This window comes from Panthera tigris, chromosome C1 (genome assembly GCF_018350195.1).
Source record: "Panthera tigris isolate Pti1 chromosome C1, P.tigris_Pti1_mat1.1, whole genome shotgun sequence".
Classification (NCBI taxonomy): Eukaryota; Metazoa; Chordata; class Mammalia; order Carnivora; family Felidae; genus Panthera; species Panthera tigris.
In genome coordinates this window covers 160,728,171-160,754,650 of record NC_056667.1, presented here as the reverse complement: position 1 = coordinate 160,754,650, position 26,480 = coordinate 160,728,171, and positions in this window count along the sequence as shown.

Sequence of the window (26,480 nt, the reverse complement as noted above, 5' to 3'; positions counted from 1 at the left end):
GGTCAAGTGGAGTTATGAATGCAGGCACAGAGGCATTGATCACTGATATGAATAAAGAAAGTATTCGGAAGCAGTCAGTTCAGGCTTGCTTCACTCTCCCAAATCTGTAGGGTTCATTCTGAACTAGTCCAAGGTGCAATCATGGATTATTCCATCTGTGAACTGTACGATATTACAAATGAAGAGTTCAGACTTGATTTAACTCTTGACAACCTTGCAAAGTGAGCACAGGCTCATTACGATAACCGTGTTCAGGCTGTGTGCGAGTATGGTACCTGCTGGAACGATGCAAGGATGACCGAGGGGAATATTAATGTGTGCAGCCGGGAGCCTGTGCCGCCACTGTGCTCTGTGGCCGCGTTCGGGAGTGGCAGGGATCTCCTTCCCAAATCAAGAAAGGCAGATTCCAATGGGTCAAGTCTCTTGGGGAGTTTTTCAGGCTCAGCAAATCTCTCTTACTCCATATTTCTTTTGGAAAAGGGATAGAAGGGAAGGTTGTCACTATAGTCCCCTTGCTCTCTTCATTCTTTTCTTTTAATTCTTTAATTTTTAAAAATTTTTAAATGTTTTATTTATTCTTGAGAGAGAGAGAGAGAGAGAGACAGAGCTTGAGTGGGGGAGAGAGCAGAGCGAGAGAGGGACACAGAATCCGAGACAGGCTCCAGGCTCCGAGCCGTCAGCACAGAGCCCCATGTGGGGCTCGAACTCACAAGCTGTGAGATCATGACCTGAGCCGAAGTCAGACGCTTAACCAACTGAGCCATCAGGCGGCCCATTCATTCTTTGTTTTCTTTTCAAGAGCCTGTTTTATTAAAAATGAGTGTAATAAGGGCGTCTGGGTGGCTCAGTCATTAAGCATCTGACTTCTACTCAGGTCATGATCTCACAGCTCATGAGTTCAGGTGAGCACGAGCCCCTCTTCAGGTGAGCATGAGCCCTGCTTTGGGTGAGCTTTGCTTCTCTCTGTCTCTCTCTCTCTCTCTGGCCCTTGCTCACTTGCGCCCCACCCCCCAAAGGAAAAAAAAAAAAAATGAGTGTAATAAGCACTGAATGCCGATGTTAGAAGCCCATAGGTGAGGTAGAGGAAGGCATAACCGTAGACAGGGAGACCCTCCTGAGTCCCTGAGGCACAGCAGGCTAGACGCTTCTCACTCCCTCCCCCTAACTTGTCCTAACACAGGGGCTTCACTCCCACTCAGCACCTGTTCTTCGGCAGAGCCCCAGAGTAACTTCTGCATCAGTCTGGGGTTCAAATCTTCCACATCTGAAGGGCACAGCTTTTCAGAAGTGTAGGGGAGCATGTGAAATAGACACCTGCAGTGATCACTCCCTCTCCCCAGGAAGCCAGTGGGTAGAAAAAATAGAGAAAAGCTGGCGCTCCTTTCCTCATCCTTCTCTGGAGGCAGGGTGTGGACAGATCTTTGGCCCAGCCGATCCCATGCCCCTGGCTGGACTTCGTTCTGGAGCTAGTGATGCAAAGAAGCAGGGACAATACCAGCTGCCAAGGCCAGTTCTGTGGCGGTGGGGGTGGTTCCCCGCATTTAGGGACAGGGGCTGTGGGTTTTAGCTGCGACCCTGCCAACTTCTCTTCTCGCTTCTTGCCTGTTTTCTCAACCTGGTTGACAGCTTTCCTGCAGAATCTGAGCTACGAAGTCGTCCTTCCTTCATCAGTAAATTCTCACCTTGCTTACATCAGCCAGAACTGATTCCTGTGGTTTGAAACCAAGAACGTGACTGATCCAGGAAGTGACTCTTTCCAGGAAGGCAGTAACATGTCTCTCAGACACTTAAGCGACAAACAGATCATTAATTAGACCTGATCACAAATCAGAATTTCCTTCGTCCAGCCACATGGTGGGCCCGGGCACTCCTGGTAACTGGGACCGTGGGATGTTTGAAAATGTCCCACAGGAACTGTCGTCGTGTTTTTGATTTCCGAGGGTCGGCTCTGCCTCCTGCTTTGTGCTCTTCTCAGAAAGGCACTCTCCCTGCCGGGGTTTGAAGAGCACCTCTTGTCACTGCAGCGCGACAGAAGGAAGATCAGCAAAGGGAACAGCAGCCCAGGGGGCTTGCGTGAGAGTGGCAGAAAGCAGCCGCAGAACGGCGGCCGGCACCCTGCCAAGCCCAGTGGAGAGAAACAAAGGTTTCCACAGACAGCAAATGAAAAACACTCCGTGCTTGATGTCCACTCCTTGAGTGACTGCACAGTCCAAAACCCAGACCCGGTGCAAACTCCCTAACGTCTTGTGCCCAGCTGGTCCGGAGCCCGAGCAAAGAGGATCTCACCAGAACAGAAATACCTCCTTCGTGTGGGTTCCTCAGCCGTGTAAATGCTCTGTAGGATGAAGCCTGGAACAACGGACAAGAAGATAACCTCTCACGCTTTCTTTCAGCTTGACAGCTCAGACCCCATCAAGGACCTGCGGCCCGACTCAGCCTGTAACCTCCACTCTCTGCCCCCAAGTTGTCCTGATCAGCTAACCCCATTTACTTATTTAAAATATTTTTTATTATAAAGGGGCACCTGGGTGGCTCAGTAGGTTGGGTGCCCGACTCTTGATTTCGGCTCAGGTCAGGATCCCAGGGTTGTGGGATTGAGCCCCGTGTCGGGCTCTGTGCTGACATCTTGGAGCCTGCTTGAGATTCTCTCTGCTTCCCCTCTGCTCCTCCCTCGCTTGTTCTCTCTCTCTCTCTCTCTCTCAAAAAAAGAGTCTGTTAAAAATTTTTTTATTATGGAGCATTCTGAGCATACACAAAAATAAACAGGATATCTAATAGACAGCCCCACCCCCACCACGTATACATCACCCAACTATAACGACCACTAAATCCCAGCCAGTCTGTCCCATCTACAGCATTATCCATTCCCTGTCACCTGCACTATTTTGAAGCCACTTCCAGAAAACACGGCAGTTAGGGAACTCTCCTTCCCTCGCTCCCCCCCTTCTTTCTTTCTTTCTTTCTCCTATTTATTTCTAATATAACCATAAAACACATTTAAATGTCATCAAATATTAAAAAGTTTTAGTATCATCAGATATCCAGTCATCTTTCCAATTTCCAATTAACCTAGTTTAAATCAGTAATAACAAGTCCTTCTAGGTCTTATAATGGAGAAAATTCCAAGCTTTGATCTCACGACACACGTGCATTTTGAAAACGGGCACATCCCCGTTCGAGAGGGTACACCCATGATAGGGGTATTTCCAACTGGATTATGTTTGTAATTTTCTGTCGTTGGAGGCATTTCAGAGCCCTCAGAAGGAACTGTCATGGGCCGGTATGTTAGCTGACTCAAGAGACAGACGAACATTCTGAGTAAGAGTGGGCAGGGAAGAAAGTCAAGGTACCGAAAGAAGAGACAGCAGGGAAGGCGTTTCAAGGGGTAAAATCAAAGGGTCCTGAAGAAGACACGGCAGTTTCAAGAAGGTGATTTTTATGATTGGGAAAAAAGAGCCTTGACTACTCATCTGCTGTTATGATTTTGTTGCCATTTCTTATAGACAGTGTCACTGGCCACCATCAGAACATTCCTGTTCATAATGTAGTATGCAAACAGAATAGAGATTTTGATAGGAGATACAGATCTCAGAAATGGTCCAGAAACCCTGTGAAAAGGGGGCCGAACTGGCTTCAATAAGATACTTGACTTCTGTAAAATTTAGAGTAAGTTTATTATGATAATAATCTGTATACAAAGGAGAATGACCAGGGCTGAGATTCATGAAATCAGGCTCAAGGCCTTGGTGTTTTATCAATAATGTGCATTTCCATAGGGCTACCTCCAGAATTGCTGGGACCTCTTATGTGCTTAACATCAAGACATCCTAGGTGGTTGCCTATTGGAACCTTAAGTCAGCATTTGCCTTAAGTCAGCACTTGTCTTAAGTCAGCACTTCTCAGACTAGGTTTGGAGCAACATTAGGTACTTGGCGATTTTTCAAGGTCAGATGCATTTGGGAAACACTGTCCACTCCATTTCCCCTCCTGGAAAATTGAAGTGCCTTGGTGTACTAAAAGTTCTAAGTGGGGCATGTGGGTGACTCTGGTGGTTGATCATCCAGCTCTTGATTTGATCTCAGGTCGTGGTCTCACAGTTCGAGATCAAGTCCCACATTGGGGTCTGTGCTGACGGTGTGGAGCCTGTTTGGGATTCTCTCTCTCTCTCTCTCTCTCTCTCTCTCTCTCTCTCTCAAAATAAATAAATAAATATTTTTTTTAAAAAGTTCTATGAAATCTTCTGCTGAATTTTGTGCCTGGCTCAAGCATGCACTAATTCTAATATTCAATCAATTGCTAGATATTACCCAATGTTTTGTAAACCTGTTTAATCATGGAAACTTTTACTGTGGGGTATTAATTAATATCTCTAGTGTCCTCTGTATGGTATATTAGTGTATAGGACATACTTATACTAAAATATTTTGTTATTTACATCATCTCAAAGTCAACTGGGCATCCTGTATTATTATTTTCTACATCTGTCAACTCTGTTCTGTCTTCATGTCTCTCTACCCTTGTTTCAGGGTGAGCAGCCATATCTGAACAAATGACCTTTCCTTTGAACCACAGGTGATTGGTTGAGTGACTTATCCAAGTCACTTGACTTATCCAAGCTGAGTCACTCAGTTTCCTTTCCCGGGAAAGTGGAATTAGGGGCAGGAACACACAGGTTGGTCTGGATGCTGTCTTGAATGGAGAGCATATCAGTGAGGGAGTACTAGTGATGGCCATTTTCCACCATAAAGACTGGAAAGCAAAGAATGAAGGAGACGCTGAGGTATGGAAAGCAGACCTTCAGCGTTCCCTGAAATGTTCTAATTCTTGCCTCTTGCTCTTTCTGATTCAAATCTTGAATTCCTTAAGTCACCCCAGAATTTTATAATACATATTTTCTTTGTTTAAGCTAGCTCAAGTGGATTTCTACTGCTTGCAACCAAAAAATATCCTAATAAAATGTGATTCTTCCCAGAGGGGGAATCGATTTGCTCTATCATTCATGATTTGCTGTGATAGGTCTGGCATAGAATGCTGACAGGCACTTTGAGAATGAGGTAGCTTATCTTTAAAGAGAACATTTAGAAATTTAGGGCGAATCTGGGTAAATGGTGACATGGGGGCAGTGACTTGGCTAATTTCCCAGTTAGCTCCATCTCTAGCCTGGAGATCTGTAGTTTCTAGCAAAGAAGAGAAATCTTAGGAAAATCACAAAACCACCACACCGGCTCTTTCTCTAGGCAAACGGGCAAGTTCATTCTGCATGTCAGATTGAGATACTGTACTTTAAAATCCTGAAGTTCCCAAGACTGGAATCCTGAGTGGAAAATTGGACCCCCCAAGGTCCGTGGCTGTTGGCCTTGAGTTAAGTGTCACCCTTTGTTCTTACCATGGGAAGTTCAATTTAGAGCAATTTGGAATGATTCCCTCCAGTCTCAGGGCATCATTAGGTATTTCAAGGCTGGTGGTTAGCTTGGTAAAAACCACTTCCCCATATTAGAAGATCACAGGGACTATTGAAAAGACATCACAGAGTGTATGATTTTAAGCAAGTCATAGTTTTCAGATTACCAGTATTTTCAGACAGTTTAAAAAGTGCTTGTATCTTATATATAAACACAATCTTATATAGTAAAGCTCACATTGACCTTGGGAAAAAACCTCTCTGATTTAACATGGAAGTATTGTGTCTCCTTGGGTATCATGAGGTGTTCAAGAACATCTTATTTTATTACTTTATTTTATGTTACATTAGTTTATTTTCTGTGAAGCCAGGATGGAAACAAATAACCGTGAACTTTGATGAACAAATATGAACCTCAGATTAGGGGCCAGTAGCTCCTTAATTGATCATCTCTGAAACCTTGGGCATGCTTGCTATGGTGTGAGATATTTTTAATGTGAGTTTATTGTTGTTTGGCTCTGTATGTGATTCTCATTTAAAAATTTTTTAATGTTTGTTTGTTTGTTTGTTTGTTGTTTGTTTCTTGAGAGAGTAAGCCAGGGAGGATCAGAGAGAGAGGGAGAGAGAAATCCCAAGCAGGCTCTGCACTGTCAGTGCAAAGCCCCCTGTGGGGCTTGAACCCAGGAACCATGAGATCATGACTTGAGTCAAAACCAAGAGTTGGATGCTTAACTGACTGAGCCACCCAGGTGCCCCACTCTCATTTTAATCCTGTAAGATCAGTGTTCTTTAGCCAGACAACCTCAGTGTATCTGGAATTTTCAGGTCCTAAGTTCTTATTGTGATGAGTGGGGTACAATACCATATCCAGAAGACATTAATGGATTTGAACACATACTGGAGAGTCTCCAGCACAAATAGGACACATCAACCTGCATTGAAACTGCAAGTTAAGATATACATTTAGTTTTAAGGGGTGACTCCTTTTTATTTAAAAAAAATTTAATGTTTTTTTATTTCTGAGAGAGAGACAGACAGAGAGAGAGTGAGCAGGGAAGGGGAAGAGAGAGAGGGAGACACAGAATGCGAAGCAGGCTCCAGGCTCTGAGCAGTCAGCACAGAGTGCGACACAGGGCTTGAACGCATGAACCGTGAGATCATGACCTAAGCCAAAGTTGGACGCTTAACTGACTGAGCCACCCAGGTGCCCCAGGTGACTCCTTTTTTAAAAGCTGGATCCAAACAAGTTTCTTTCCATTTCTCAAAGTGTAGCTAAGAAGTAGGAGATGTCCGCTTTTGAAACACCTGTACATTGAAACCTGTGTTTGGGTCATGAAGGAGGGATTTTATTGAAATTCTGTGGTCTGAACCTTTAGCACATCCTTCCGAAGCTGATTTGTAAGTTCACATCTCAGTGGAGGGCAAATTCTAGGAAAGAAGCAGTCTGATAAAGACATGATTTTAGATGAGGAGGAAAAGCCTGATATCTGAAGCTATCACAGACCCACGTACACACAATTGACATTTTAAAAACAACCATGTGTAAGCATTCTCTACAAATATTCTTGGCTTTGTATTTTATTTCTCCAAGGCTCTGCTCTATGTTGGAAATTACATTCCTTGATAAGCAAATACAAACAAGAGAACCTTCTGTTAGTTTAGCATTGGCAAAGATTCTCTAGTATCCTTAAGAGCTGTTTGTTGAACTCCAGCCCTAGGTGGAAAGCAGCTGATACTGTTAGCTCCTTGGATACACTTTACCATGTTTGCTTTGGACCTGGCTTGAACTTTGGAGGAGTTCAGTTGGGTTCCGTGCTTTTTTCCCCCTTCCTTTTATGCCATTATTGTCATCATTATTTGTGAATGAAGGTGCAGCTTTATGGAACTTAATAGTATCTCACCAACTGTCATCTTGGGCAGCTTACTTAAGCTTAAGAGTTCCTAGAGCCTAGAGATAGGGAGATCAGGAGGTGAAGCTTGGAGGCTGGGGCACTTGGAATTTCTTAGGTAGGTAATGGTGAGCCTTTGATGGATGTTAAGTGAGGGAGGAGCGTGGTCTGATTTTTTGTTTTTTTCCCTAGCAAATCACTGGGTTGGGAGGGCAGTGTAGATAGAGAAGATGGTCAATGTAAAGTATGAGTGACCAAGTCCAGAAGCAGGAGACCAGTGAGTTGGCCACTGTTATGGTCTGGATGACAGGTGATGAGAGTCAGAGTGAGGGCAGCGGATTGAGGAAGAGTGTGCTATGTCAGTCATCTACCCCTAACTCCTACCAAATCCTGTTGAGTGCATAAATTATGAATATTTGCTATTTCTTTTGATGAACCCACCATGTAATTGTCAAACAATTCCTTCAGTTTGACTTGTCTAGGTCTTTGGTTCACAAACTGGACCACACACTACAGTCCCCTGGGGGCTTTTAGAAACTACTGATGCCTAAATCTGAAATCCAGAGATTCTGATTTAAGTGGTGTGGAGTGCAGCCTTGACTGAGAAATAAAGTTCTAGGCTTGGGTATTAATCAGTGTTTCAGTATGTATTTAAATGTAAGATTTCTCTTATCCTACTATGGCCTATTCTTTGTAGGCCACGTGCCTTTAGGGAAGGAACTATGGATGATGCTTTTTCTTTTCTTTTCTTTTCTCTTCTCTTCGTCCACTTTCTAACTTTCAGGTACCTCTGGGCTCAGAGCACAGGGAGGCTGGAAGGAAAAAGGTACAGGAAAGTCTACTTGGATGGCATGATTGTGAGATAACTTTGCACCATCTGGGTCTGGTAAATGCTTAAGATGAATCTTTTTTCCTAAGCGTTTCCTGGGCACATCCGAGCCTCCTCTGCAAGATCCTTGGAACAGCAGTCCTGGACTGGGCTACAAATATATATCCCTCTAGATGCGCTCTCTCGTTTTCTGGAGTTTCCACAGCACAGACTTTGTAGCACACCGCTCCTAGAAGGTTCTCTGGGGGTGGAATTCAAAATGGCCCCAACCAGCTCTCACCCTGTGCGGTGGGATTGGAGCCACACAGGGCAGCAGCTCTCTGCAAAAGAAAGACTTTCATAAATCCTCCCAATATCCACACTTGCAACACTTGTAGCCTCCTCACAGGTTTTAGGGCTGCTTATCCAGGTTTTAATAACGCTCTTTGAAATTTCTACATGGTGGTGTGGACCCTCACTTGGGAATTTTATATGTATAGAATGGTGCTTCAGTAGTAAGTTACAATTTAATAATCTATTCTCCTATAACTTAAACTTCTATTTCTCTTCCAAAATAGGATAATTCACAGACCACTGACCTATGTCAAAACACCTTCCAATGTATCAGGGTTTTTCAATCTCAGCACTATTAACATTTTGGGCCAGATAATTCTTTGTTGCAGAGGATGGTCTTGGACATTGTTGAATGTTTAGTTGCATCCTTGGCTTTTTACCCACTAGATTCCAGTGTCATCCCTCCCTTCCCCCATTTCAGTCATGGCAATAAGTATGTTTCCAGGCATTACCAAATGTCCCTGGGGCGGTGGGGCACAAAATTATCCCTGGGTAAGATACACTGCCATAAATTTGTGAGTACAGGTCTCACGGCAAACATGTTTAAAAACAAGTCAAGCATTATAACTATGACCTAGACTAGAATGATAGCTGTGGAAGCAACCTCAGATATCCACCTTGTCCAACCTCACTTTATGGATGAGTTCAGAGAGGCGAAATTGGCTAGCTGGTGTTGCAAAGTCCCCACCATAGAGAAGAACTTAAGTCTCCTGACCCTGGTACAGTGTTCTTTGTGAAGTTGGGGATAAATAATTATTAAATTTCAACAGTACTGCTAATTTTAAAGTACCTATGCTTAGAATTTTCTGTGCCAAAAATAGAACATAGAAAAACCTTATCTAATTAGTTAGTGAATAGCACTGAATTAAAATTGGACACTATAATTAATCAATGCTAAATTGTAGTCAAATCCATTACCCTTGAGTAGATTATCTGTGTGACCCACAGTCTCCTTCTGGCACCACACATTGGGGGCCTGCAAGAGCTGATTGCCGGGCTTTGAGAAGGCAAGAAGCTGGGGCCGAGGAAAACCTGTGAGTGGCAGTAAATCATTTTTGTGTTATCTGTAGTTTGTTTTTATCTGTGTCACTGCTCCTCTACGTTAACAAAGCTAATTGAGAATTGACTATTGCAAACTTTTATTAAAGAAGGCCAGAACTGGAAAAACACATCAGAAAAAATACAAATCCTGCAATTGTCTGTTCTAACTATGGCTAGTTTCAGGACAGAATGATCAAATTTCAGAAACTTTTCTTTTTCCTTTCTACTTTTTAACAGGAGGCGCTTCAAGTTTGTGTGTGTGTGTGTGTGTGTGTGTGTGTGTGTGTGTTTTAATCTCAGAATAAAATATAAGCTTTCCTTAGAATCGACAGTTTTCTTTTCATCTGTGTCTTGCAAGAAATAGGTTTTAGAAGTAAAATTGAGCAGTTTCTCTAATATATTATTTCCTGAAGAGTTCATTCCTTTCTGAATTCTGTCTGGGGGCTCAGACCCAAAATGTGGTGTTTTCATTGCCCAGGGACCTCTACCTGAATGCTTGCTGTCTGCATAAACTCAGCTTAACTCTTAATTTACTGGGACACATAGCCCACCTCCTTAAGGGGCCTTTCTGTCCCAGTTCTGTCTGTCTGTCCCAGTCTGTTCATCTGGAAGCATATAGATTATCAGTGAAACTTCATTCTCAATAACCATTTTAAAAATTTAAATAATCACGGGCTTGGGCCACTTAGAATACTAGGCTATTCCTCTCTTTAAAATGTCCCCAGGACTTGTCCTTTCCCCCATAACCTACTGCCTTAGACCTGGATTCTTCTAAGAGCTTCCTCTGCAAATGGCATATCTCATACCAATCTGTTCCCAAACACAGCTTTTATTTTTTTTATTTCTAAATTTCTTTTAAGTTTATGTATTTATTTTGAGAGAGAGGGAGAGCATGAGCAGGGGAGGGGCAGAGAGAGAGGGAGTGAGAGAGAATCCCAAGCAGGCTCCGCGTTGTGAGTGACGAGCCTGTCGGGGAGCTCGAACCCACGAACTGAGATCATGACCTGCACGGAAACAAGAGTCAGGCACTAAACAGACTGATTCACCTAGGTGCCTCCCAAACACAGCTTTTAAAAGGCCACTCCTGCCATTAGATCCCTCTATAGCTCCCTATTACTTACCATATCAAGCCCAGGACTTCATCCAACTCACTGTGTTCCAGCCTCTGCTTCTTTGCCAAGCGGGTCAGCTCATGCCTGTCCCTCTCCCTTCAGTCAATCTTTTTCCTACCTGGAAAAATGATGACCTTGTCTTCCATTTCCCTAAGTCCTATTCAGTCATGGAGCCTCGGCCTGAAACCCATTCCTCTGTGGAACTTTGTCCTGTTCTTGTTGCCCACCTGATGTTTAGTTGGTTCAACCCAGTTGAATTCTTAACTTTTCTTTCATCATTTCATACATGTTACCTGATCGAATCTTATGCCATTATGGCTCTGTTGTGTGTGTCTCCTAGAGTCCTAGGCACCAAAAGATTAATAACTTTCCAGGCACTCACAGCACAGCCCAATAAATGACTGTTGGCTTATTTGGTATTACTGTTCAGAAATAAGAAGTTCTGTTGAGATAGAAACAAGACTCCTCCATAAAAGCCTCCGAGCATTGCTGATAGAGTTACAAGGACAAGTTACTCAAGGACAGAGTTACTCAAATCTTGAAGAGATTAAGTGTTTCTAACAATATTTTAACTTTACCAAGGGCAGGGGGGAATTCACACTTATTTTCAAACCAAACACGTTAAGTCAACTTTTTTTTCTATTTCACAATTCATATTCATATGACATAGATGAATTAATACGATATGTATGATATGTATGTATTAATATGATATGTATGGATTATAGTGATAATACATATCATTAATATGATAGGTGTGAAGGTCTAATTGCCTATTATGATTTTGGATTATTAATTTTTATTAATCTGAGAAAAAATATTTGCTCTGATTCTAAAATAGGTGTTTCTAATGTTATTGGGAAAATAAAATTCTATCAATTTCTTTTTTTTTAATGTTTATTTATTTTTGAGAGAGAAAGAGTGAGCAAGGGAGGTGCAGAGAAAGAGGGGGACAGAAGATCCAAAGAGGGCTCTGTGCTGACAGCAGAGAGCCTGATGTGGGGCTTGAACTCACAAACTGTGAGATCATGACCTGAGTTGAAGTCAGACGCTCAGCTGACTGAGCCACCCGAGCACCCCCAAATTCTACCAATTTCTAAGGAGAATCTTATTCTGGAATTTTTACATTTCCTTGCTGTCCCAAGTGTAGTTTCTGAATCTTATAAGTTACAATAGTACATCTCTTTTTGTTAAGGGAATTTTAGAAATATGAATTATCAAAGATTTTGATTTGTTAATGACTCCACATGGTTTTTAAAGATTGTTTTTGGTGCCAACAGAAACTCATAGACTGCACAAAGCACACTTCTCCAAGACATGAAGAAGTCTAGAATCTGTTAGTCACTCACTCTCTCCTTAGCTTGCAGTATCCAGCTTTGATTAAGTAAAAGGAAGGTCTGCTAACATTATGGGTGATGATGTTCTCACTGTGTTTTCTTAGAGTCTGTACTTGTGTAGTTGGCATCCATTAATTACAGGGCCAAATTAATGGTCAAAGTTGTTTACATCGCTTGCTATCCAGAGCCCATGCTCTAAACCACTGCCTTATCTGGCTCACACACCAGGCATATGCTCCCTGCTCTATATCACCCAGGGCCAGGTACCAGACAACTAGACCACCCGTGGAGCCCAGACCCGCTGACATTACTCAACCTAGCCCATCCTCCGAGGCTGTTTCCCCTTCCCAGCCTTGCCTTTTCTGCAGAAAACACAACAAAGTCACTGGCCTGGGCTTTCCCCTTGCTCCTGCTTTTGCCTCCTGACCAAATCATGGGGCCCTGGGTAGCATGGCTGATCCCTCCTCTCGGGAAAGTAATACAAATCTTTCAGTGGCACTAGCAGCCCCATGTCACCACTCTGTTACCTCCATAAATTAAAATCCCAGGAGTGCAAATGAGACAGATGGCAGTACAATTTCCTGGGGGCTTTCTCTCTGTCAAGTGCATCTGCATTCTTTGTCAGTCTGGTAGCTCTCCTTGTTCTGTGCTCTTGAAGTCTGATGTCCAAGGCTTAAGGAAGCTATGTGAGTATGCAAAATACGTGTTGAAACCTATCAGTTGAATCTCAAAGTAGGTTTCTTTCTGAGAGCTGCAGACTTGCAGATAGAAGTGTGTGGAGGTGGGGGGTGGGGCGTGGCAGGCGGGAGATGGCAGGCTTTCATAGGTAGAGCAGATAAAAGGACACAGGAACCAATCTCTGGGAATAATTTGGGGCCACCTGGAAATGGTCTTAACCCAAGAACTGCACGAGCTGAAGCCTGGGACCCAATTCATAGCGTGAGAGTATTCATTCACTCATTTACTTCGACGTGAGGATGGGCTGGCTGCCATGTCTGTCATCCCAGCGATCCCCAGAGTTGATCGGCCGTGTGGCTGGCTAGGCATGTGTCTTCCTCCTCCCTCACTGCTCTACCTGCGTCCCTCCTGAAGCTAAGCACTCAAAGAGGATGACCTTCCTTGATGGAGGAGGATCTTTCTTCAGTCAGGGGTATGCCAGTGGCTGCGCTATCCTGCTGGAACCCCCAAACAAGTTTTCATTTATTTGTTCATCCATCCTCTCGCCCATTCAGCCATCCATCCTCTTAAAACTTTTTTTTTTTAATGTTTATTTATTTTTGCAGAGACAGAGTGTGAGTGGGGCAAAGGCAGAGAGAGACAGGGAGACACAGAATCTGAAGCAGGCTCCAGGCTCTGAGCTGTCAGCACTAGAGCCCTACACGTGGCTGGAACTCAAGAATTGCGAAAGCATGACCTGAGCCGAAATCAGACGCTTAACTGACTGAGCCAGCCAGGTGCCCCTAGCCACCCATTCTCTTAACTGCTACATGCCCAGGCAGGGCTCTGGTACTGGGGAGACATCAGCAAAGACAGTCCTTGCCCTTTTGGAGTTGATATGCAATGGAAAGAGGGAATGGGCAGGTAAATAGATACTTCAGGTAGTGATGAGTGCTATGAATGAAATATAGTAGGGCAGGACAGGGGTGGGGGGGAGGTGGGGGGGAGAGGTAAAAGGGGATGGGAAGTGCTCTTTCAGCTGGATGGCTAGGGAGGACCTTTGTGGGCGGGTGACTTTGGGAGGGACAGTGGTGAATAGGTGAGCACTCTAGGAGCCTGGCTTTCCCCTGAGGGAGCAGCGTGCAGCACAGCCCCAGGCGAGCAGCAACAAGAAGGCTGCTGGTAAAGGCTGCAAGCACGAGACAGCCCCACAAAGTGCACTGTCGTCCTCCCTGACGTGCGCACGACGTTGTGCAGGCGGAGCAGGAGCCAGCCCCTTGCTGGCCCGCAGCCCGTGGGCACACACTGCGAGAGCAGCCGCCGAGCCACCAGCGTAGGGGGCGAGTGCTGGTTCTGGTCTGCTGTCAGTATGTCTGTAAGTCAGCTTGCGCTTCCATTAAGGCAATACACGCCCAGGGTTAACCCAGGAGAAAAGGCGTGGAACAAATGGCAGCAATCCCCTGCCTTCTTCCTCCCGCCTTGATTCTTCTTCTCCAGGGGCAACCACTTCTAACTCTTAACTATTTCCTCTGGTACCCGTGTGCTTCCAAATCCTGTGTTCACACCATCACTTCATGCTTCAGTCTTTTTCTCTTGACTTTCTTTTGTGCAGATAAGGATTAACGATTTAGCTCTTGTACTCCCCCACCCCCCTCCCTCATCAAACATCAAATAATAACAGAAAGAAAGAAAGAAAGAAAGAAAGAAAGAAAGAAAGAAAAAGAAAAAGAAAAAGAAACCTTTTGGGAGAAGGGTATAATGCTACTGGAGATGCTGATTAGAAAAGAATCACTTTTGAAAGCAATTAAAATATTCAAAACTTTTTTTGCCTCTTTTAAAATAATCATTCTCAACTGAGAGTGATTTGGCAATGTCTGGAGATAATTTTGGTTGTTGTGGCTTTGGTCTGGAAGGGCTGGGGGTGGGGGGTTGCCCCTGGCATCTAGTGGGCAGAGGTCAGGGATGCTGTTAAACATCCTAAAATGCACAGGAGACCCCCCACAACAAAGAATTATCAGGTTCAAAATATCATTAGTGTTGTGGCTGAGAAACTCTGCTTTGAAGATTTCAAGTTTCTTTGTTAGTTAGAAATGTCAATAATGATGAGCAAATTGGTTTCATTCTCCATTCATTCATCCATTCCACACATACTTAATTGCATGTCTCATAAGGGCCAGGCACTGTCTCTGCTCTCACAAAACTTAGAGTCTTTTGAAGTAACTTGGCTTGCTTTTTAGTTTCGGTATGTTTAGAGATTCTATGAAGTAGACTAATTTGTTATGGGTGTGAAAACAAATTCCTTAAGGGAAAAACAATCTCTCCAAGTTTTGCTATATTTTGGTCTTATACCTTCACATCCCTAACCCTAGTGAGAGTTTACTGGAAATGGTGAGACAGCCCGATGCGTGTTTAAAAAAAATTTTTTTTAACGTTTATTTATTTTTGAGACAGGGAGAGACAGAGCATGAACAGGGGAGGGTCAGAGAGAGGGAGACACAGAATATGAAGCAGGCTCCAGGCTCTGAGCTGTCAGCACAGAGCCCAACGCGGGGCTAGAACTCACGGACCGCAAGATCATGACCTGAGCCGAAGTCGGACGCTTAACCGACTGAGCCACCCAGGCGCCCCCCTGATGCGTGTTTAGTAAGGACAGAAAACCTAGGTTACCTTGACACCAATTCTGAGCCCTAAGACCAGCGTCTTTGTTTCTCTCCACCAAGAATCAGCTGGAAGGCTAGTTGGAAATGCAGATTCCTAGGACCTAACTCAGACAAGAGGAATCAGAATCACTAGGATATAGCCAAGAATCAGTATTTTAACAAGCTCCCCCAGTGACTTTTTGTTCATTGGCATCTGTGAACCTTGGCCCAGACTGTGCTGTTGTGAGAATAGGTATGAGCTCCAGGGCTAAAAAAGGTGGTGATTAGTGCATGAGTATCTTTAATTTTAGGAATAAGATGAACTATTAGCATCAAGTTTAGAGCATCAACTCTTTCTTCACATTGCCCTACGTGACTTCCAGTTCACTATTTGTTACCTGTGTGACAGTAAGGAAATGACCTAACCTCTCTGAATCGCAGTTTCCTCATGTGGAAAATGGAGATAGTATGTATTTCATAGGGTGTATGTTGGGATTGATGTGAAATGCTTAGCAGAGTCTGGTTCAGTGTTATAGTTAAAAGAATCCCAAGGATCTCTTGTGATCCTGAGAATAAAATTCTTTTTTTTTAATGTTTATTTATTTTTGAGAGAGAGAGAGTAAACACAAGCAGGGGAGAGGCAGAGAGAGGGGGAGACACAGAATCCAAAGCAGGGTCCAGGCTGTGAGCTGTCAGCACAGAGCCCGACGTGGGGCTTAAACTCACGAACCAAGAGATTATGACCTGAGCTGAAGTCGGACGCTTAACTGACTGAGCCACTCAGGTGACCCCTGAGGAGAAAATTCTCCATCTAAAAACTTTAGCAATCTGTCCAGCAAAAGATGATCTTTTCAGTTTCAAACAGCATTATTTTCCCCCTCATTCTTCCTTAGAATGCTGAGATCAGATTACTGGTTACATTTCCTGGATCCCTTTCTCCCTGGGCTTCATGCAGGCGCATCTCATATACCAAACACGTGTGCACACACATGAATACCATATATACTGCGCACACACCCCCCACTGTCTCTCACACACACGTACACATGCTCTCACATACACATGCCTCTCTGCAATTCTTAAGATGGCTTTCTCCTCCAGGGCCTAGCATCTGTTTGGGTTTCTTTGTTCTGGAAAAGCTTCATGTCAGCACTTTCCTTCCTAAGATCTGCACTGAACAGTGTGTGGCACATCAGCTTGTAGACCGTCCAGGCTCAGTGATAACGAGTGAGTAGAGCTGCAGGGCTGGAGGGCGGGAGAAGGGGGTGGAGAGGGTACAGCAAACAGCAGGGTCAGTGGCATTAAGGTGGGCTGGCCCGAGGCGGGGACACGCCCACTTTCCTACCTGTGGCTTGTGGCGCTGGGTCTGGGGAGAAGTGGAGCCAGGAGCACTTGCCCAGGGGCAGCCCCGCATGCTGGGCGCTGAGGGGGCACAGAGTAATCAGAGCCAGGCTTGAACGTCCTCTCTGGATCCTTCCCATCACAATGTTGTGATTAGTCACACTTCCTGCTTGGAAAACGGGCAGATATTAGAAAGGAAAATCCTATGGTGAGGTTTGGATAGGATTTCAAATGATCTTTTCCGCAAATAAGATTGCAGGCGTGAGGAGGAGGAAGAAGGAAAGCGATCCAGAACTTCCCCTCGGGCTAGGATCGTTGACCCTTAGAGGAAGGGATGCCTGGAGCCCCTGGGGCCTTGGGTTCCTAGGTCTTCATTAAGTGTTGGACTTTGCTGTCCCAGTGACTTTGGCCAGCATCCAGATCTGGTGGGCCGTTGAGATGTGGAGCAGGACCTGAAATGGCTTTATGTGGATAAAGGCTTTCTTGAGCAGGTTTGATGCTCTCCATCAGTATCTGTGAAGCAGCAACAAGGGACAGCTAGGGAAGCTGCCTAGACCACTGGACAAGTGACTTAATCTTTCTAGCCTCAGTTTCTTCATCTGTAAATTGGGCTAATAACAGGCTTTAGTTGATAGGATTATTGTATTTCAGGAAAGGATGCTTACAAAGCACTTAAAGTAGGACCTGGCACATATTGAGCCTTCCGGAAATGTACGTTACTGTTCTCGTGAGAAATTCATCGATACTGTAGATCACAGCCTTTGGGGTCAGCCTTGCCAAGATATCGTCAATGTCCACGGCTTCATATTACATTTTGAGGTTTAAAAGAGTGACTTCTTTATATAATCAAAATTTTCTGGAAATACAAATGAATGTTTTGACATTTAGTCCTGAGACATAAGCTCACAAGTTCTGGCCGTTGTGTAGCAATGACTGGCATGTTGAAACAAAGCAGGTTTGCATTCAACTTGAAGCCTATGAAGAATCTCCCTTACTTTGAACTTGAACCTTTACAACGGAACAAACGAGTGCATTGGAGCAAAAGTTCCTCAACTCTTCTGTCCCTGGCAGAGATGGTTAAGGGGTCCTTTGTCTCTCTTTGGATGTAAGGAAAACGTGGATTTTTGGACAGCCTCTGTAGGGAAACTAGGGTCTGTATATTTTTTACTATAGGACTTTGGAAAAATAGATTCCATCCTTATGGAGATGGTAAACCAAGACTAATTTAAAAAATGTAATGTTTTGTTCATTCAGAAGTAAAGTGACAACTGCTGGTTAAAATGTATATTTTTTGTTATTAAAGCAGCAAATTAAAATTGCAAGAAAACAATGGAATGAGCGGCTTGCAAAAGTTATTTGCTTTGATTAAAAGCACCAATAGATGTGTGTTGGCTCTATAACTGCTTCATTTAGCACTTGACATATAATAGATTTTTTTTCACAGCATAATATCTCCATTGAAATATAATTATTTTGCAGATTGCTCAACTGAATACTCTTACAAACATGCTGTTGGGGGACTCACCCTGGGTGATCATCAGGAGATCATGACAATGTGCACAATTGATGGACGTGTGAGGGACGTGGCAGCCAAGCTCGGAGCAGAGAAGGTGATTTGTTGCAGAGCAATTACCCTAATGCATTTTTAAAAGCATAAAATAAAGAATCATTTCATTTGCTGAAAAGATATTTTAGATGCTCTGGTAAAGCAGTGACAGAATATTTTGATTGTCAGGTGTGTGTGTTTTTTTTTCTTTAAAGTTAGATAATTACATTTACCAGTTAAAGAATTGCCATTTAAAAATAATATTTTGTCTAAATGTTTAAAGATGTCTATTAAAAATGTATACTGCACATGACAGCGGCCTTTTCATGCTGTAATTCTAGTCAGTGGTCTGAAAACAATTAGGATGAAAAAAATGTACATTTATTCAGGGCTAGCTGTAGAGTTAAGATCTGTAGAGTATGGTGAGGGTTACATTATGATTTTTAAGAAAGTTCTATTCTTTTCCCTCAGATAACACTTCTAAGACAGATTCTGCAACTATGTGTGTATTTAGTTTCATCAGTAAACTCTCCAGGGGGCAAAACCCCCAGTGGGCACCCCCTGTTTCATCCATAAAAATGGAGCGAAAATGGGAAAATACTTTAATAAAATAGACAAATGTTACCCATTTGGTCCGTCATTCAACTGGTGTACTCTAGAATGACTGTACTCATTGTAACAACATTGAATATTTGCTCACCTATTGGTAAAAAGTCCTCTCCAGAGCACCCTGTGCAGCCCCCTCAGGTCCCTCCCTGAGATCCTCTAGATGGCCCACCATCCAGCAGCCAAAGGACTCATGACTGTTTTAACAGGAGGCTGCTAGGCCCTGCCCCAGCCAGGCTAGCATCTATTTTGATTGGTGTGTATCTGGGCCATAATATAGCACCACAGTTTATTTTATTATTATTTTTTAACTACAAATACAATCTATTGTCAAATTGGCTAACATGCAACGTGCACAGTGTGCTCTTGGTTTGGGGGGGTAGATTTCCCTGGTTCATTGCTTACGTACCATACCCAGTGCTCATCCCAACAAGTGCCCTCCTCAATGCCCATCACCCATTTCCTGCCCCCTACCCCCATCTACCCTCAGTTTGTTCTCTGTATTTAAGAGTCTCTTGTGGTTTGTCTCCCTCCCTCTCTGTAACTTCTTTTCCCCCTTCCCTTCCCCCATGGTCTTCTGTTAAGTTTCTCCAGATCCATATATAAGTGAAAACAAATGGTATCTGTCCTTCTCTGACTGACTTATTTCATTCAGCAAAATACCTTCCAGTTCCATCCACGTTGCTGCAAATGGCATGATTTCTTTCGTTCTCATTGCCAAGTAGTATTCCATTGTATATATAAACCACACCTTCTTTATCCATTCATCAGTTGGTGGACATTTAGGCTCTTTCTATAATTTGGCTATTGTTGAAAGTGCTCCCATAAACATTGGGCTACATGTGCCCTTATGAATCAGCACTCCTATACCCTTTGGATAAATTCTCAGTAGTGTTATTGCTGGGTCAAAGGGTGGTTCTATTTTTAATATTGGGGGGAACCTCCACCCTGTTTTCCAGAGCGGCCGCACCAGTTTGCATTCCCACCAACAGTTCAAGAGGGTCCCCATTTCTCCACATCCTCGCCAGCATCTGTCGTTGCCTGAGTTGTTAAGATTAGCCACTCTGACAGGTGTGAGGTGGTATCTCAGTGTGGTTTTGATGATGAGTGACATTGAGCATCTTTTTATGTGTCCATCTGGATGGAATTCTTTGGAAAAGTGTCTATTTGTGGCTCTGCCCATTTCTTCACTGGATTATTTGTTTTTCAGGCATTGAGTTTGGTAAGTTTTTTTATAGATTTCGGATACCAACCCTTTATCTGATATGCCATTTGCAAATATCTTTTCCTATTCTGCCGGTTGTCTTCTAGTTTTGTTGATTATTTCCTTTGCAGTATAGCACCCCAGTTTAGATTAATCTTTGACTTTTAGCCTAGGAACATTTAGAATATTCAAAAGCAGAGTGTGGAAGTTGGTGTGTAGGACGGGACAGGAAACTGGTAGGAAAGAGTTCCCTGATCCCCTTAATCTAAGTGATTAAAGTATATTCATTCTTGAATCTGTCTGAGCTTCTACCAAGAGGGAAGAATTAAGGGCATAGATTTGTGCTGTAGGACTGCTTCACAGGGTGGTTCTGGCTGCCCATGGCAGAACTCTCTCAGGTCAGGAATAATATCCAAGAGAAGGGAGAAGATGAAGTAATGGCACAAAAACCCAGAGCAATGATGGAGTGAAATAATTAGGTCAGTGCTCTATCCTTGACTCTTCAATAGGCAAATCGATGTTTGGGGCAGATTTCCAAGGAAAACCTGGTATCCTGGGATCCAGCACCCATAAAAGAAGTCCTGTAGCTCCCAAGGGAGGTTGGCAGTTGATTAAAGAGTACCATGGCTCTTCTAAGGGACTCCTCTTTCCAAATGAACATTGAGAGTCCAAAGCCTCCTTTCCCTTGATCAAGGGCCATGTTTTCAAATCTGGTCATTGTATGTAAAACCTCAACAGATTTCAGTGAACTAGGCATAAAAGGGGAACTTTCTTAATTTGATAAAGACTAGCTATAGCTAAATCATAAATAATGGTGAGAAACTTGAAATTTTCACACCAAGATCAAGTACAAGGCAAGAATGTTCCCTCCTACCACAGCTTTTCAATATTGTACTGGAGGTCCTTGCTAATGCAATAAGATGAAAAAGAAAATAAAAGGTGTACATATTGATAAGGAAGTGATGAAATAGTCTTTGTTCGTAGATGACATGGTCATATCTCTAGTTCATTATGTCTAAAGAGTCAAGAAAAAACTCCTGTAACTAACAAGCAACTATAGCAAGATTGCAGTATGCAAGGTTAATAATGTATGAAGGTCAATCACTTCCTATTTACCAGCAATGAACAATGGAATTTGAAATGCGAAAAAAATTTACATTAGGAACCTTCCAAAATTAAATACTTATCAATCTAACAAAATATGTAAAAGATCTATGTGAGGAAAACTAAAAAATTCTTTTTTTTATGTTTATTTATTTTTGAAAGAAAGAGAGAGAGAGTGAGAGAGAGATAAAGGAAGAGGAGAAGAGGGAGAGGGAGACACAGAATCTGAAGCAGGGTCCAGGAACCAAGCTGTCAGCACAGAGCCAGATGCAGGGCTTGAACTCCCAAACTGCAAGACCATGATCTGAGCTGAAGTCAGATGCTCAACTAACTGAGCCACCCAGGTGCCCTGAAAACTACAAAATTCTGATGAACAAAATCAAAGAATAACTGAATATATGAAGAAATGTTCCATGTTCATACATAGGAAGACTCAATTTTGTTAAGATGTTAGTTCCCAACTTAATTAACTCAAACCCAGGCAAAATCCAAGCAAGTTATTTTGTAGATATCAACAAACTGATTCTAAAGTTTATATGAAAAGGCAAATGGCCCAGAACGGCCAACACAATACTGAAGGAGAAGAACAAAGTTGGAGGAATGACACTACCCAACTTCAAGTCTTACTCTAAAGCTATAATAATAAAGAAATGTGGTACTGGTGAAAGAATAGGTAACTAGATCAATGGAAGAAAATTGAAAGCCCAGAAATATACCAGCATAAATAGAGTCAATAACCTTTGGTAAAGAAGCAAAGGCAATGCAATGGAGTAAAGATAACCTTTTCTACAAATGGTGCTCCAACACCTGGACACCTGGACACCTGGACATTGACATACAAAAAAAAAATGAATCTGGACACAGACCTTACACATTTTACAAAATTTAACCACAGAGTGGATCACAGATCTAAACGTAACATGCAAAACTATAAAACCCCTAGAAAATAACACAGGAGAAAACCTAGATGGCCTTGGGTACGGTGATGCCTTTTTAGATACAACAGCAAAGGCATGCCCAATGAAAGAAGTAATTGATAAGTTGACCTCATTAAATTAAAAACTTCTGCTCTGTGAAAGACAGTGTCAAAAGAATGAGAAGACAAGCTTCAGACTGGGAAAAACATATTTGCAAAAGACACGTCTGATAAAGGACTATTATGCAAAACACACGAAGAACTCTTAAAACTTGACCATAGGAAAACAACCAGACTAAAAAATGGGTAGACCCCTCATCAGAGAAGATATGCAGATGGCAAGCAAGCATATGAAGAGATCCTTCACATCATATGTTATCAGGGAAATGCAAATTAAAACAACTACACATCTATTAGAATGGCCAAAATCCAAAACACTGACACCAAATGTTGGTGAAGATGTGAAGCAACATGAATTCTAACTCATTACTGGTAGGAATGCAAAATGCCACTCTGGAATATGGTTTGGTGGTTTGTTACAAAACTAAACATACTCTTCCCATAAACCCAACGATCATACTCCTTGGTATCTAACCAAAGGAATTGAAAACTTATGTCTATACATAAACCTGCACACAGATGTTTATAGAAGCTTTATTCATAATTGCCAAAACTTGGAAGCAATGTCCTTCAGAAGGTGAATCGATCAATAAATTGTGGTACATCCAGACAATGGGATATTATTCAGGGCTAAAAAGAACTGAGCTGTCAAACCATGAAAAGACACAGAAGAAACTTAAATGCATATTAATAATCTGAAAAGGCTACACACTATATTATTCCAACCATATGAAATTCTGGAAGAGACAAAATTATGAAGACAGTAAAAGGACCAGTGGTTGTCAGCGGGGGAGGGTTGTGGTGAGGGATGAACAGGCTGAACATGAGGATTTTTAGGACAGCGAACATAATCTGTATGATATTACTATGATGGACACGTGTCCTTATACATTTGTCCAAACTTATAGAATATACAACACCAAGAATGATCACAATGTGAACTATGGACTCTGCGTGATAATGATGGGTCAATACAGGTTCATCATTTGTAACAAATGTACCACTCTGATGAGTGATGTTGATAATGGAGGAGGTTATAGGTGTGGGGCAGGAGGTATACAGAAAACCTCTAAACCTTGCTCTCAACATTGCTGTGTACCTAAGCCTGCTCAAAAAAAAAAAAAAAAAAAAAAGTCTTAAAAAAATCTTTTTTGGCCAAATGGAATAAGCTAATTAAAAAAACAAACCTAACAGAGCTCTCCACCTCCTGTCCTGTCCTACTCCAATCAACTTGCCAGCCTGCTGCCAGGATCATCTGATGAACTGTAAATCTGATCATGACCCTCCCAGCTTAAAAGCCTTCAGTGCCTTCCCATTGCTCAGAGGGGAGGTCTTTAAATATTTCTGAGCATGCATCCCCAACTTATGTATTTATGTATACATTATGCACAGGTAGTGTTGTCCTGACACTATGTAGATTACGTTACCCGTCTACACATCACCTGGGGAGCTTGTGAAGATGCAGATTCTGATTCAGTGGATCTGGGGTGGTGCTTGAGCTTCTGCAGTTTTAACAAGTTTCCAGAAGATGCTGTTGTTACTGGTCCGGGAAACAAGTGTGTAGCAAGGACCTAAAGCTTACGGACCAAACTCATTAGAATGTCGTTAGAAACACCGTTGGCTGGCCCCTGTCTACCTCCTTAGCTATCAGTGACCTAGACATAGCATAAATTTACAGTTTCTCCAAGCATCCCATGCAATGTTGTTGGTCGTTGCTCATGGGGCTTCCTTTGCCTGGAATGCTCTTCTCTTTCTCTTCCCCTCCTGGCAAAAACACCAAGAATTGTTAAGAATTGGTATGAGGCCAAACCTCCCCTACAAAGTTTTAAAGAATGACCGACCTTCCCTCCACCAACATTCTTCCCTGCCTCCCCTTGTCCCCACACACATAGACTGAGGTGCCCCAAGCCGATGTGAGTACCCCTTGACCTGTGCCTTCCTTGAATTCCAGCAGAGTGCCCTTGAAAGAATCACTTTATCGCACTGCACTGCTGTTAATATATCTTTCACACTCAATTCCTCTTGGGATCAATACCTGTGGAAGGAAGGGGAGAGGAAGCCCGTGGACAGAGAATGAGGTGGGGGTGTGAGGCAGGCCAGTGACAGTCTGGCTGACCCCGTGGGAAGCTCTGGAGCCAGAATGGCCCTTCAGAGTCCTCCTTAGTTGGGGCAAGATGGCTTGTAAATCCCCACACGATGAGTCGTTGGACGTGAGCATGACTTTGGGGTGGGGGGCGGGGAGCTCTCTCCAGCTGAGCAGGCTCTAGCAAGCTGACCGCTATCCACTTACGGCACTCCTAACGTTTGGGGCCACGGTCCTGCCTGGAAGGAGAATCTGGACAGTGTATCACAGTGCCCTCCAAAATTTTCTCCTCCTTTTCCAGGATCCCAGCTCTCTGAGAGCAAGGGAGTGGCTAATTAGTCACTGTGTCCTGAGGGCCAGGCAGAGTGTTGGCACACAATGGCGCTCAATAAACAGCGTCCACAAATGACAACCAGTGACCAAGGTGGTTGTCTCGAAGTGGGCTGTACAAGACAGTCATTTGGAGCATAGGAAGAAAATATGGGCAAGTTCTACCTATGTATTAAAATTTTTTGTTGTTTATTTTTGAGAGAGAGAGAGAGAGTGTGAGCGGAGGAGGGGCAGAGAGAGAGGGAGACAGAGAATCCCAAGCAGGCTCCAGGCTCTGAGCCGTCAGCACAGAGACCGACGTGGGGATCGAACCCACGGACGGCGAGGGCATGACCTGAGTCGAAGTCAGATGCTCAACCAACGGAGCCACCCAGGGGCCCCACTACCTATGTATTTTAAACCTCCTCTTTCAATTTCTATTTTTGTGTGGTATAGCATGTACATCATATGTTAGTAAGGGGTTACATATATATGTTTTATAAGTGAACATTAAATGGGGAGTATGCTCATACACTTTTTGGTAGTGGTACATGATCAATAACTCTAAGAAAACCGGTGGTATGGAGCAGTTGTTGGCATTTTGGAGAAAAGTTTGACTAGAACACAGCAGGTCCCGTTTGTTTATGCATGATCTATGGCTCCCTTTGTGCTACGAAGCAGACTGTATGGCCCCCGGAGCCTAGAGACTTATTATCCAGTCCTTCACAGGCAGTTTGCCGCTCCCCGGTGTGGTGGGTGCAGCTGTTAGCAGGATGACTGCAGACCTCATCCTTCAAGGTCTGCTAAATCCAGTGTCCAGCAATAACAACGAAATCTGAATTATTGTGGGGCTGCACCTCGTTGTTAGCAGCAGCTTGCCTCTCAGATGCTGTGAGCGGGACTGCTGTTTGTTTCCCAGGATCCACCGTCCCCTTCTTCCTTACTAATAGCTAGTCACCTGGATGCCTAGATGCAGTCTGCACCTTCCAGCCATCTTGCAGTTACTAGGGCTCTAAGCCTGGCCAGGGGCATGCAGGGGAGTGTTGTGCGCAGCTTCCAGGAGGTGTCTTTAGAGGGCTGGTTATGTTCTTTTTCCATTCCTCCCTTGACTGGCTGGAATGTGGATAAGATCGCTGGAGTTTGAGCAGTCATCTTGCGCTATGAAGTGAAACATGTTGAGGGTATTACAGCGGCGTAATAGGAGAAGACGGCTGCCCTGCCTATGCCGTGAAACCGACAAACCAGTTCTGGAGTCCCACTTCCATATTCTTTTTACATACAAGAGAAATAAGCTTCCATCTTGTGTAAGCCATTGTTAGATGTGAGTCAGAAAGGGCTTCTTTTTACTCACAATTGGACATAGTTCTAACTGATGCAAATAGATCTGTAGTAGGACAATTCTGAAAAAGTTTCTCATTTTGGATTATGTGCCATATCTTCCAGGAAGTGCTTTGCCCAATAAACAAACTGAGTTATTTTTAACCAAAGAACTAAAGTTCACAACTGTGTCAACATCACTGTAGCAGCTAAGCATTGATGACACCATGGGGCGGGGGAGGGGAGTGATCAGGAAGGGCGTACCTGAACTTGGATGGCTGCGTGAGAACTGTGCAGGGATCCAAATAAGTCACATTTGAAAATTTGGGTGTTTATTCCTTAAAGGAGAAATTTCCTTTATAGTTATATTTGTGTATCGCTTCTCTGCCTTTTGGCTAAGATCGAGTGTATAATTATATTTGTGTATATATATTTTTTATCTTAGAGGCTTGACTTGTATAGACAAACCTTGAATCTTTTTTTTTAACTTTTGAAACTTTTTCTAAGGAAATACTCCAATTGCTTTAGCTAAGTGATAAATGTTTTCCGGGCACCATTTAGCTTTGTAATGTAGCACCCGAGAACAATCACTTAGATTTTAATAAAGAATTAATTGAGTACATCTTTTGGATTAGAGTAATTTATTTAGAGTTAGAATTTTTGAAGAAAGTAATTTTTATTTGTGCTCACAACAAG